General features: G+C 44.6%; 1 protein-coding gene across 2 annotated transcripts in view; it reads left to right on the forward strand.

Annotated features, from left to right (window-relative positions):
- The window catches only part of APBA3 (amyloid beta precursor protein binding family A member 3), a 214,656-nt gene that overhangs the window by 70,542 nt on the left and 131,948 nt on the right, over positions 1-12,166 (forward strand). The gene's annotated exons all lie outside the window — the stretch shown is intronic.

Here is a 12,166-nt window from a genome sequence, read left to right on the forward strand (position 1 = left end):
TTGTCTTGTTGGAAGGTAAACCTTCGGCCCAGTCTGAGGTCCTGAGCACTCTGGAGAAGGTTTTCCTCCAGGATATCCCTGTTCTTGGCTGCATTCATCTTTCCCTCGATTGCAACCAGTCGTCCTGTCCCTGCAGCTGAAAAACACCCCCACAGCATGATGCTGCCACCACCATGCTTCACTGTTGGGACTGTATTAGACAGGTGATGAGCAGTGCCTGGTTTTCTCCACACATACCGCTTAGAATTAAGGCCAAAAAGTTCTATCTTGGTCTCGTCAGACCAAAGAATCTTATTTCTCACCATCTTGGAGTCCTTCAGGTGTTTTTTTAGAAAACTTCATGCGGGCTTTCATGTGTCTTGCACTGAGGAGAGGCTTCCGTCGGGCCACTCTGCCATAAAGCCCCGACTGGTGAAGGGCTGCAGTGATGGTTGACTTTCTACAACTTTCTCCCATCCCCCGACTGCATCTCTGAAGCTCAGCCACAGTGATCTTTGGGTTCTTCTTTACCTCTCTCACCAAGGCTTTTCTTCCCCGATAGCTCAGCTTGGCCGGACGGCCAGCCCTAGGAAGGATTCTGATCGTCCCAAACGTCTTCCATTTAAGGATTATGGAGGCCACTGTGCTCTTAGGAACCTTAAGTGCAGCAGAAATGTTATTGCAACCTTGGCCAGATCTGTGCCTTGCCACAGTTCTGTCTCTGAGCTCTTCAGGCAGTTCCTTTGACCTCATGATTCTCATTTACTCTGACATACACTGTGAGCTGTAAGGTCTTATATAGACAGGTGTGTGGCTTTCCTAATCAAGTCCAATCAGTATAATCAAAACACAGCTGGACTCAAATGAAGGTGTAGAACCATCTCAAGGCTGATCAGACGAAATGGACAGCACCTGAGTTAAATATATGAGGGTCACAGCAAAGGGTCTGAATACTTAGGACCATGTGATAGTTCAGTTTTTCTTTTTTAATCTGCAAAAATGTCAACAATTCTGTGTTTTTCTTTCTATATGGGGTGCTGTGTGTACCTTAATGATGAAAAAATGAACTTAATTGATTAGCAAATGGCTGCAATATAACAAAGAGTGAAAAATTTAAGGGGGTCTAAATACTTTCCGTCCCCACTGTATGCATCTTATTTACCTATCACATTTTGGAGGACCTGGAGCACCAGTGCAGTAGAAACCTCTACAAACTGACAACATTTTGGAAAGAAAACGTACGAAGACGCACGGTGAGTCCTTTGAAAATTTAATTTATTGGCACACCTTTGGAAAAAATGAAGAAAGATCTTTCTTTTCTTTTTTTTTTTTTTTAATTATTATTATTTTTATTGAAAAGTGGTGGCAGAACTTGAACTTTCCTCCTGCTAAATTGAGGTCATGTCCCTGTGTTCTTGATCTTGGCTTCATATTCAAAAATACTGCCCTCTATAGGTGCCCATCTGTCCTCCACAAATTAAATTATACAGTCCCGGATGCTTGTTGGCGTTGCCATGCCGCCAAAGGCACTATGCTCCACATTTGGTGGGATTGTCCCCCCATTAAAGCATTCTGGTTGCAAATCCTCACTCTCTATTGTAAGCTTATGGTGACCCACATCCCCATGACACCCACACTGGCACTCCTTGGCCCTATCAAGTCCGCACAAAAAGACGTCTTTTTAGCAGCGGTCAGGATTTTCATTCCCTGATATTTGAAGACTACAACACCTCCCCTTGTGGAATGGGCTAATGAGCTGGATTCCATCAGGGACCTCAAACGCTTGCTGTCACAGGAAGTGGATAGCAAGGAACAGTTTAAACAAAGTTGGACCCTTGTGGTCTTTGTTTTGATTCACCGCAGCCTTCCAGGCGTGGATTACAGAGGATGTCCCCACAGCATCTAGTGAGCCATGATGCGGTGTATAGTCCTTCCTCACCTCCTTTCTTACCCTTCTTCATCTTCTCTTCTTTTTCCCACTCTCCTTGCAGTTCTCCTATCCACCTTGAGATATCAGACATAGTGGTCAAAACCTGACCCCTTTGCCATTTAGCGAATCTATCAGTTGATTGATGCATATGACTCCCTGATTCATGTGGCGGACAACCCCAAATTTATCTGACAATACTATTGTTTTTTTGGCTACCCGCTAGAAGCCTTGAGATTGGTGTTGCCCCACTCTTGTTATGACACCCTGCCCCCTTGGTGGTTTATTATTTATGTATCACTTGTTGTTGATGCAAAATTTGAAAAATATAAGAGTTAACTAAAAAATACTTATTCACCCCCTTGATGTATTTAAACGTTTCAATCATGTCTCCCCTTTCCCTTCTTTCCTCTAGTATGGGGTCGGCAACCATTCGATCGTGAGCCACCTGTTGACTGTTGGCAGGTGATGGGTAGCTTGTGAAGATATCCCTGCCTCGCCAACCCAACGCTTTCTACAGAGTGGCAAAGGCGCACGCTCGGCCACTCCTAGCCTGCGAGGCTGCCTCAGCCCCCTGCATACGAGTGGCTGCTGGGTGGGGAAGCCTCCAGAGTAGTGGAATACGAACATGCCCGAGCTCTTTCCCTGAGCCCTGCGTGTAGTGAGCACATTCCTAGGGCCTCGCCTCCTCTCCAATCCATCCAAGGTGCTTGTGGGATGGACGGCAGTGGAGGGCTGGAGGGGAACAGTGCCAGAACATGCTGCTTCCCTGCACCACTCTGCATCTGGTAACAACTTCTGCACCCTCCTGTCCCCATAGTACCAGCACTCCTGACCACTCCAGTGCTGTGCCCTTCTCACCCCCCCAATGCCATACTCTTCTGATTCCCCAATACCATGCTCTCCTGACCCCCCCCCCAGGCCTCCTGAAGCAGTCGAGGCTTTCCACAATCTCAAAACGGCCTTCCTCTCTGCATATATTCTCAAACGTCCTGACATTCTCCAGCCTTCCTTCTTGGAGGTAGATGCTTCATCCTTGGGAGGGGGGCCGTCCTTCTCCAAATGCATTACAGTAAGCTCCATCCTTATGCCTTCTTCTCTAAGGGGATCGGGAACTTCTGGCTATCAAGCTGGCACTGCAAGAAATGACTACATCTACTGGAGGGATCTCCTCATCTTATGATCTATACTGATCAGAAGAACCTCTAGTATCTGCAATCCGCCCGACGTTTGACTCCCATGCAAGCACGATGGGCTCTTCTTTTCTAGGTTTAATTTTGACATCACGTTCCGGCCCGGTTCTAAAAATGTTCATGCTGACGCCTTGTCCAGATCATTTGACATTGCTGACTCTGAGTGTCATGTCAAACCAGAACCTATTCTTCCTGCCAATTGTATCCTTGCTTCCACCCATCTTCAGTCACCAATAATCCTGCCCGGAAAGACCTTTTGTGGTGCCCTCCCTTCACTCCAAGTTCTCAAATGGGCACATGGTTCTAAACTCTCAGGATATCCTGATGTGAAACGCACCTGTGCCTTCCTGCAGTGTTACTACTGGTGTCCCTCACTTCGGAAGGATGTTGAATATGTCCAGGCTTGCTCCATTTGTGTGTAGTCAAAGTCCTCCATGTCTGCTCCAGCAGGTCACCTTTTACCTCTACCTGTTCTGGATGTACCTTGGCGTTGCATCTCCATGGATTTTTTTTATCTCTGAACTACCCCCCCCCCCCCCCCTTCAGCGGACTCTACCATTATCTGGGTGGTTGTGGACAGGTTTTATAAAATGTGTCACTTAACTCCACGTCCAGGACTACCCTCTGCTGTCAATTTGGCTTCCATCTTTATTTGTGAAATCTTTTGTCTCCATGGTATACCCTCGCACACTTGTCTCTTTTAGAGGGGTTCAGTTTACAGCCCGCTTCTGGAGAGCTCTGGCCACATCCTTTGGAATCAAGTTGGACTTCAGCCTTTCATTCGCCGTCAAATGGACAAAATGAAAGGGTCAACCAGAATGTGGTACAGTATCTTTGTGCCTTCATTTCTGCCCATCAGGATGATTGGGTAGACCTTTTACCCTGGGCAAAATTTGCCCTCAATAACCATGCTATGACAGGAGGGCCCGTGGAACCCAGAGTCCCTTGGAAAGTATGAGATACCCTTGTTTCAGCTCTCCATACAGCTCTTATGTCTAAGTCACCCTGTGCTATCCTGGCACAGGGTGAGTGAGAAAATATATCTTGAACTACTTAAAAGGGGACAGTAATATTTATTCACAATATCTCCCAGGATATATGTAAAGACTTTGATTCTGATCTCCACATAGTTGAGAGAGCTGATCATATTGGCCTCTAGAACTGGCTAGGAGCCGGACAGTCTACTCCTACTATCGTTTGTTGTCTACTAGGCTGAGGAGGGGGGGATCACTGTTTGTATTGTTAATTGTAATTAGCTCCTGCTATTGTGTTTATACTACTGTGTGAAGCTCGGTGACCACAAGTCTGCCCAAAGGTCATGTCTCTGAGTCACCTAGTCTGGGTAAATGATTTAGTAAACTAGCTCATGTTAATTAGGTTACAGTTGTATTGTTAGAGTAATATCAGCAGGAGGGGGGAACCTTCTCTTTAACGGTAAATAAAGACTTGTAATTTTGGTTCTAATAAACGAGTCCATGTTAGCAGCTAAGCAAGTCTCGTCTTGTTTTGTGCTTGGGAGCGGTTGGAATATCTGATATCTGTATCCAGACTGGGAGGAAGTGGTATACTGATGGAAGCACTCAAGCGGAGTGTGGGGTGTTCCGTTACACACGCTAATGATGTCTCTGTAGTCCTCTTTGTTATGTGAAGGTTATGTTCAGACACTCATGCTGCGATCATTCTGCTGTGCATTTAAGTAAGCACAGACTGGCTGCTTCCTTGTAACACACACCGCCCAAAGCACTCGCACGTGTGTTACAAGGAAGCAGGCGGTCTGTGCTTACTGAAATACTTTACCACGCTGCTAGTTGCTGTGAGCTAACTGATCCCTACAGACCAGGAGAGGAGGCTATTATGGAGCTGTTTATGCCATTTAACGCTGGATGTTTGTGAGTGCAACCCTCGTTTTTTATCCACTTATCTTATCTATTAAACGATTACACACTAGGGCTGGCGTGCGCTCTCTCTTGTCTTTATATATTTACAGAATCATGTCTACCACCCAGTGGACTTTTGGGAGAGCTGCAACACCTTAAGCGAGGAATATACATACAGACTGTTTACTGTTGAAATAGGTATAGTGGGGACAGCGCTAAACTTGGTTTGTTGTGTGTGTTTGGTCAATTTTGTGTAGCCGGGTCAAATTTGTAGTTGACCATGCTGCAAAAGAGTTCAGAAATTTCCAGGCAGGGTAGAAAGCTGGATTCTTGAGGAAAGAAAGGAGGAGATTGTGATGATTGAAGATTATGAGAAATTTTAAATTTGTCCCATATAGCCAAGGAACGTTTAGTAATTGAATTGGAAAGGCGGGCTCTATCTTTGGGTTTAAGCCATAGCAGATTAGCCACAGAAATGGGGTCACTGTCAATGGATTCGACAGCCACCCATAAGGGGATTTCTCTAGTAGCATGATACTTAGGAAGCTGTGATAATTGAGCCGCGTAATAATAGGAAGAAAAATTTGGCACGCCCAGCCCCCTTTTGTTTTTAGGAAGATAAAGTGTTGCAAGAGGTATTCCGTGTTTGATAGGTCCCCATATAAATGACATAACCCTTCTTTGTACTAGTCTTAAGATATATGATGGTATTGAAATAGGAAGTACTCTAAATAAATACAGAAATTTTGGTAATATTGTCATCTTTATAGCATTAATTCGCCCTAACCACAACAAGGGGAGAGAAGACCACTGTTTCATTAGTCCGGTGATTTGTTTAATTAATGGAAGGTAGTTTGCTGCAAAGAGATCTGTCAAGGAGTTTGTAAGTTGGAATCCTAAATATAAAAGTTGGTGAGATACCCAGTTAAAAGGTAAAGAAGATTTAGCTTGCATTAGTTCAGTGTGTGTTAAAAAAATATTAAGTGCATTCGATTTTGTAGGGTTAACAAACAGACCGGAAATATGAGCAAATTTATCTAGTAAGTCTAGTAAATTTGGAGCAGAAACACGTGGCGAGTTAGGTAAATTAAAACATCATCTGCAAATAGACAGATCTTATGCTGTAATCCTCCCAACTCAATACCTTTTTAATATCAGGGTTCGCTCTAATTAATAGTGCCAAGGGTTCTATGAGAAGGGTAAAAATCAATGGGGAGAGGGGACAACCTTGCCTCGTACCTCTCCTAATGTCTATCATTGCTGATTTGTAGCCAGCATATTTAACATATGCCCCTGGATTATCATATAGAGAGGAGATCCAGGTCAAAAAATGATTCCCAAAACCCCATTTATGCAAAATATATTGCATGTATGGCCAAGTGACAGAGTCAAATGCCTTCCTGACATCTAAAGAAAGGAGGCAGGTTGGGATGTGTCTATTTTTAGCAGCATGAGTAAGTAAGAGGGCCTGTCGAATATTATCTCCCGCTTGTCGTGTGGGCATACATGAATCCTGTTTGATCACGATGGATTAGGCGGCCTATAATGGGATTGAGACGATTCGCTATAATTTTAGCTAAAAGTTTAATGTCTAAATTTAGTAGAGATATAGGACGGAAATTGGTCCAAGAGGTGGAGTCTGGTCTGGGTTTAGGCAGCATAGTTATTATGGAGGTCAACATTTCCGTTCTAAATGTGTGACCATTAAGTATAGAATAGAAAGCTCTGGTTAATATAGGTGTCAGTATGGGAGCAAACAATTTATAATATGCTGAAAACCCATCTGCGCATGGTCGTTTATGAGGTTTTAAAGTTTTTATGGCATTTTGAACTTCTAATTCTGTAATGGGACTCTTGAGATGGGCGAGCTGTTCATTGTCTATAGTGGGAAGATTGATAAAAGCAAATGGGGTATCTGCTTTCGTGTGATCAAAATCTGAGATGTGAGAATAAAGTTTAGCTAAATTAGAACGGAACACCTCAAGTATTGTAACAGGGTTACTAGTATATGCATCTCGTGAGGTCTTTAATCTTATTGGTGTCTGAGCATATTTTATCGCATTTAAACTATGTGCCATATAGGTATCAGGTTTATTAGCTTTAAGGTATTGGGTATGCTGACGTTTATGCATAAGTCTTTCCGCTGAGTCTGTTAGAAAAACGTCTAGGTCAAGACGAGCTTTATCTAGTTTTGCATTATTGGTAGCATTCGAGCAGGATTGGAAAACCAAATTACATGCCTTAAATTTAGCGTCCAGCTTAGCAAATAAGACCTGTCTTGTTCTTTTAATGGCTGAAGACTGTTGTATTAATTTACCCCTAATTACAGTTTTGTGTGCTTCCCATACAGTAAGATCAGAAACATATGTTGTGTCATTAACCAAAAACATAAACCATATTCTGTGAGTGCCTTTTCAATCTCTAAACGATGAGAAGGATAGGTTAACGTAATATCATTGATATGCCAAGTCGTATCCTGTGACCTGGGTATTAGGGAGGCTATGGTGATATAGACTGCACAATGATCCATCCAAGGGGAGGGAATGATTTTAGAGGAGAGTATCTCCAGGATCATACTAGATAGGACGAAAATGTGGTCTATGCCCAAAAAGGAATTATGTGGATAAGAATAGTATGTGAAGCGTCTACTAGTTGGGTTAAATTCACGCCATGTAATGACTTCCGGCCGGATGTGATTGAGGCAGGACGCATCTCTCCACAGCTCCGCTCTCCTGCTTATCATCCGCAGCTACAGAACGCATATTCTGACCCACAAACTTCAGATCTGGTGGGGGAGAGAACGCTGAACTTGGTAATGCCTTCTTCAACATCGAAAAAGACCGGCAAGGCACCGCTAGACCAGCGGCAGACACGCTCCATTAAGGACACAGCGCCTGGCCCTGCCCCCGCCATCTTGTCTTCCTCTCCGAAAGAGCAGCGCGCCAAGACACATCCTGGTAAGATGGCTCACACAGAGAATGCAGGAGGGACGGAGGGAGCAGGTGAGCTGAATCCTGCAGTGGATGCTGAAGCTATCACAAGGCCGATTCTAGAGGCAATCAATGCTAGTAAAGCAGAGCTCATGGGGCACATTGATCATCTCTCATCAGAGTGCAACCTAATCAGGCATGACCTGGATAAGATCCGAGGCCGACTAACCACCGTGGAGACACGTGTCTCTGACATAGAAGACACTTCTCATGATTATGGAGCGCAAATTGCTGAGCTCAGAGATCAGGTCAGATCCCTTCAGCATAAAGCCATAGACGCAGAAGACCGACAGAGGAGGAATAATATAAGAGTGGTGGGTCTCCCTGAGGGAGCGGAGGGGGACAGGCCTGCACAGTTTGCTGAACATTTCTTTAAACAATTGCTAGCCATGCCAGACATGCCCCCTACATATGTGGTTGAGAGAGCGCACAGGGTCCCGACGGGCAACAGACCCCCAGGGGCTTTCCCCAGACCGTTCCTGGTCCGCTTCTTGAACTTCCGTGACCGTGACATGATCCTGATGCAGGCCAGGCAGACACAGGAGCTGAAGCATGAAAATGCGCGCATAATGCTGTTCCCAGACTTCTCAGCTGCGACACAGCAAAAACGCAGATCCTTCAATGAGGTCAGAAGACGCCTGAGAGAAAAAGAAGTCAAATACAGTATGATATATCCTAGCAAACTCAGGATCCAGCATAAGGGGTCGGTGAAATTCTTTGAGAACCCAGAGGAGGCCAGTGAATGGATGGACAAGGAATTGTAACACGCTGAATATACAATGATATCGTCCTCCTGAAGTGGATGCTAGCGTGGATCTGTTGAGATTCGCACCAACATAGCATGGCACGACGGCTCATATTCTCCTTCAAAAAATCCCTATCAAAAAGTAACTATCATTGATACCCCCACTTTATTATTATAATTTCCGCTACGGGGTGTACAGTGCATGTGGAGTTGCTATATGGTATTGCTGATCAAAGTTAAATGGTTTGACGCGCATGTGCTGCATCCCTTGTGAGGTTAAAAGGGGTGATTTTGTATCTCTACTCAGGGACTTCCATTTTTTGAGAGGAAAATTTTTCTTTTTTCTTTTATCATAAGTTGTTGTCCCTTACCAGCGTATCCTGAGTAATTCACGTGTAATGTGGGTTAGGAATTCAAGTAGTCCTTATGAAACTCCCTAATGGACTCTAACTAATACAGAAGGAGTGTGTGGAGGTGCTAAAGGACCAGTTAAAGTGCTGCAGAACTTTTGATTGCTGTGGCGGGAAGTCACCGCAAGTTTTTTTGTGCTGCTGTTTTGTTTAGGGGATAAGCTATATACTGGACTGGGGTGTTTTGTTTCTGGTATAAAAGCATGGGAGGGAAGTTATGTAACCACAGCTCGACATAGGGACATATGTTTTATGCTCGTTTCTAGTACAGTAGTGATGGATAAGGTATGTTGGGGTGATCCCCCTATATGGATTAACATCCGGTTGATGACAGACGGTGGTAGATACAAAGATGGCGGAAGTTAAGATTGTGTCTTGGAATGTTAGGGGCCTGAATCACAAACTTAAGAGGGCCTCCATATTCCAATACATTAAACAGACTCGCCCACATATAATACTGCTACAGGAAACGCATCTGGATGGCAGTAGAATCCTCTCTTTGCGCAAACCGTGGATTCAAAGGGCAATACACTCAACCTATTCCACGTTTGCTAGGGGGGTTTCCATCTTGATATGCAAAAACCTCTCTTGCACGGTACATCAGGTATTCACAGATCCAAATGGTCGCTATGTAGCAATAGTCTTAGATATATGTCATAGAACTTTAGAGATAATAAATGTTTATGTACCCCCTCCATTTCAGGCTAAAATACTATATGATCTCTTGCTTAAATTGGCACCTTATGCTCACCTTCCTGTGATGGTTTTGGGAGATTTCAATGCGGTTTTTGATGCAGCATTGGATAGCTCTAACCCATCTAGGGGAAGCTCCAGCGACCTGAATGGATGGCAATCTGTGGCCGATCTCACGGAACTATGGCGTTGGAACCATCCAACGGATAGATGCTTTTCACACGTGTCAACGGCACATAGATCTGCAGCAAGGATTGATCTTGCTTTCGGGAACAATCTCTTGCTACCATATGTGAAAGACAGAGTATTTAGCTGGTGGCCTGACTGATCACAACCCCCTGGCTGTTACTCTGATCCTAGGTTCGGGAGCACGGGGAGGGGGATGGAGGCGTGCACCCGGCTGGATACAGAATGAGCAAGTTTCCGCTCAGGTAACTGAGGCTATGGACGCATACTGGTCCTCCAATGTTGACTCGGCGGAACCTCATGTTGTATGGGATGCCTTCAAGGCAGTGACGAGGGGGGAATTTATCTCAGCCATTAAAACAACCCGTAAGCAGGACAGGGAAGAGATAGAAATTCTGGAGAACAAAGAAAGAGAAGCTGCAGAGACACATGCGAGATCTTCTACAAGAACATCTTATGACGCCTTGCTGGAAGCAAGACGATCAATTTCACTACATTTTACGGGACAGGCCCGGGTAGAAATGGTTAAAGGGGCTCAGACGGTCTTCGCAGAGGGAGACAAAAATGGGAAACTGTTGGCCATGTTGGTCGCTGACTCTCGACAGACTACAAGTATTCCACTCATCAAAACCCAGGGAGGATCTATACTTAGTAAACCGGAACAGATTATGCAAGAGTTTGTCCGGTTCTATTCCTCTCTCTATTCTCCAATCCCCGCATATGACCCGACTGAACTAGATTCATTACTTGAGGGCTTGCCAATACCAAAACTTACCGATGCGGACAGGAATACTTTAGAAGCCAAAATTACCAAGAAGGAAATTGAACAGGCAATTTTTACATTTCCCCCAAACAAAGCTCCTGGCCCTGACGGGTTTCCAGCAGACTTCTATAAGGCAAACGTGGAAGTCCTGGCCCCGAGAATTAACACACTACTGGCATACTGTCATGAACATAACGCCCTGCCTGATTCCATGTTGGAGGCTTATATGGTCCTTTTACTAAAGCCAGGGAAAGACCCACAGAAATGTGCCTCATATCGGCCTATAGCCTTACTAAATACAGATCTTAAAATTCTGACTAAAGTATTGGCCATGAGGTTGGCTACAGTAATCCCCTCGATCATCAACATAGACCAAACCGGCTTCATGCCGGGGAAGTCGACAGACACTAACTTGAGGAGATTATTTACTCACTTGCAAGTTCACTCAATGACCCCTGGAACTAGAATAGTAGTATCTATTGACTTTGAAAAGGCCTTCGATTCAGTGGATTGGGCCTTCATGTTCAAGGTCCTGGAGATTATGGGATTTTGGCCATACTTTAGGAGGTGGGTGGCCATGCTTTATAATCATCCAAAAGTAGCAATTAGATTGGGAACCTCCATCTCAGATTTCTTTGAAGTAGGTAGGGGAACTAGGCAGGGTTGCCCACTATCCCCCTTTCTGTTTGCCATTGCACTGGAACCTCTGGCAGTTGAATTGAGATCAGCCAGCGCAATAAAATCCATTCGGTAGGCACCATAAAGGAAACTTTGGCACTTTACGCAGACGACATGCTGCTTTTTTTGGAAGACCCCAGGGACTCCTTAAGAGCTGCACTAGGAATTATTAATCGCTTCGCAATCTTTTCAGGTCTAAAAGTGAATTGGAATAAGTCATCAATCCTACCAATAGACCCGAGGGCTAGAGCAGATGCAGACCCTGACTTGCAATTAGAGTGGGTTACCTCCATTAAGTACCTTGGCATACAGATCACAGCGAACATTCAAGAATACATATCTCTTAACCTGTCACCCCTAATAACATTATTAAAGCAGAAAGTACTAACATGGACAAAACTTCCGCTATCATTAATAGGTCGCATCAGCTTATTGAAAATGAAATTTCTCCCGGTGGTATTATATTTTCTGAGACATGCACCTGTCTGGGTTCCGAAATCGTATTTTCGAAAGCTGGACAGTATCATCTCATCCTTCCTTTGGGCCCTAAACCTCCAAGAATTGGGTATAAGGTGTTGCAGGAACCAGGAGATCAGGGAGGCCTGGCATTGCCAGATTGGCAAAAATACTACATAACGGGACAGCTGGTCTTTGCACATAGGTGGCTGACGACTGAGGATGGAGACGCAGCTACAGTACTGGAAGCGGCACACTTGGGGTCCTAT

Source organism: Aquarana catesbeiana, linkage group LG01 (genome assembly GCF_042186555.1).
Source record: "Aquarana catesbeiana isolate 2022-GZ linkage group LG01, ASM4218655v1, whole genome shotgun sequence".
Lineage (NCBI taxonomy): Eukaryota > Metazoa > Chordata > Amphibia > Anura > Ranidae > Aquarana > Aquarana catesbeiana.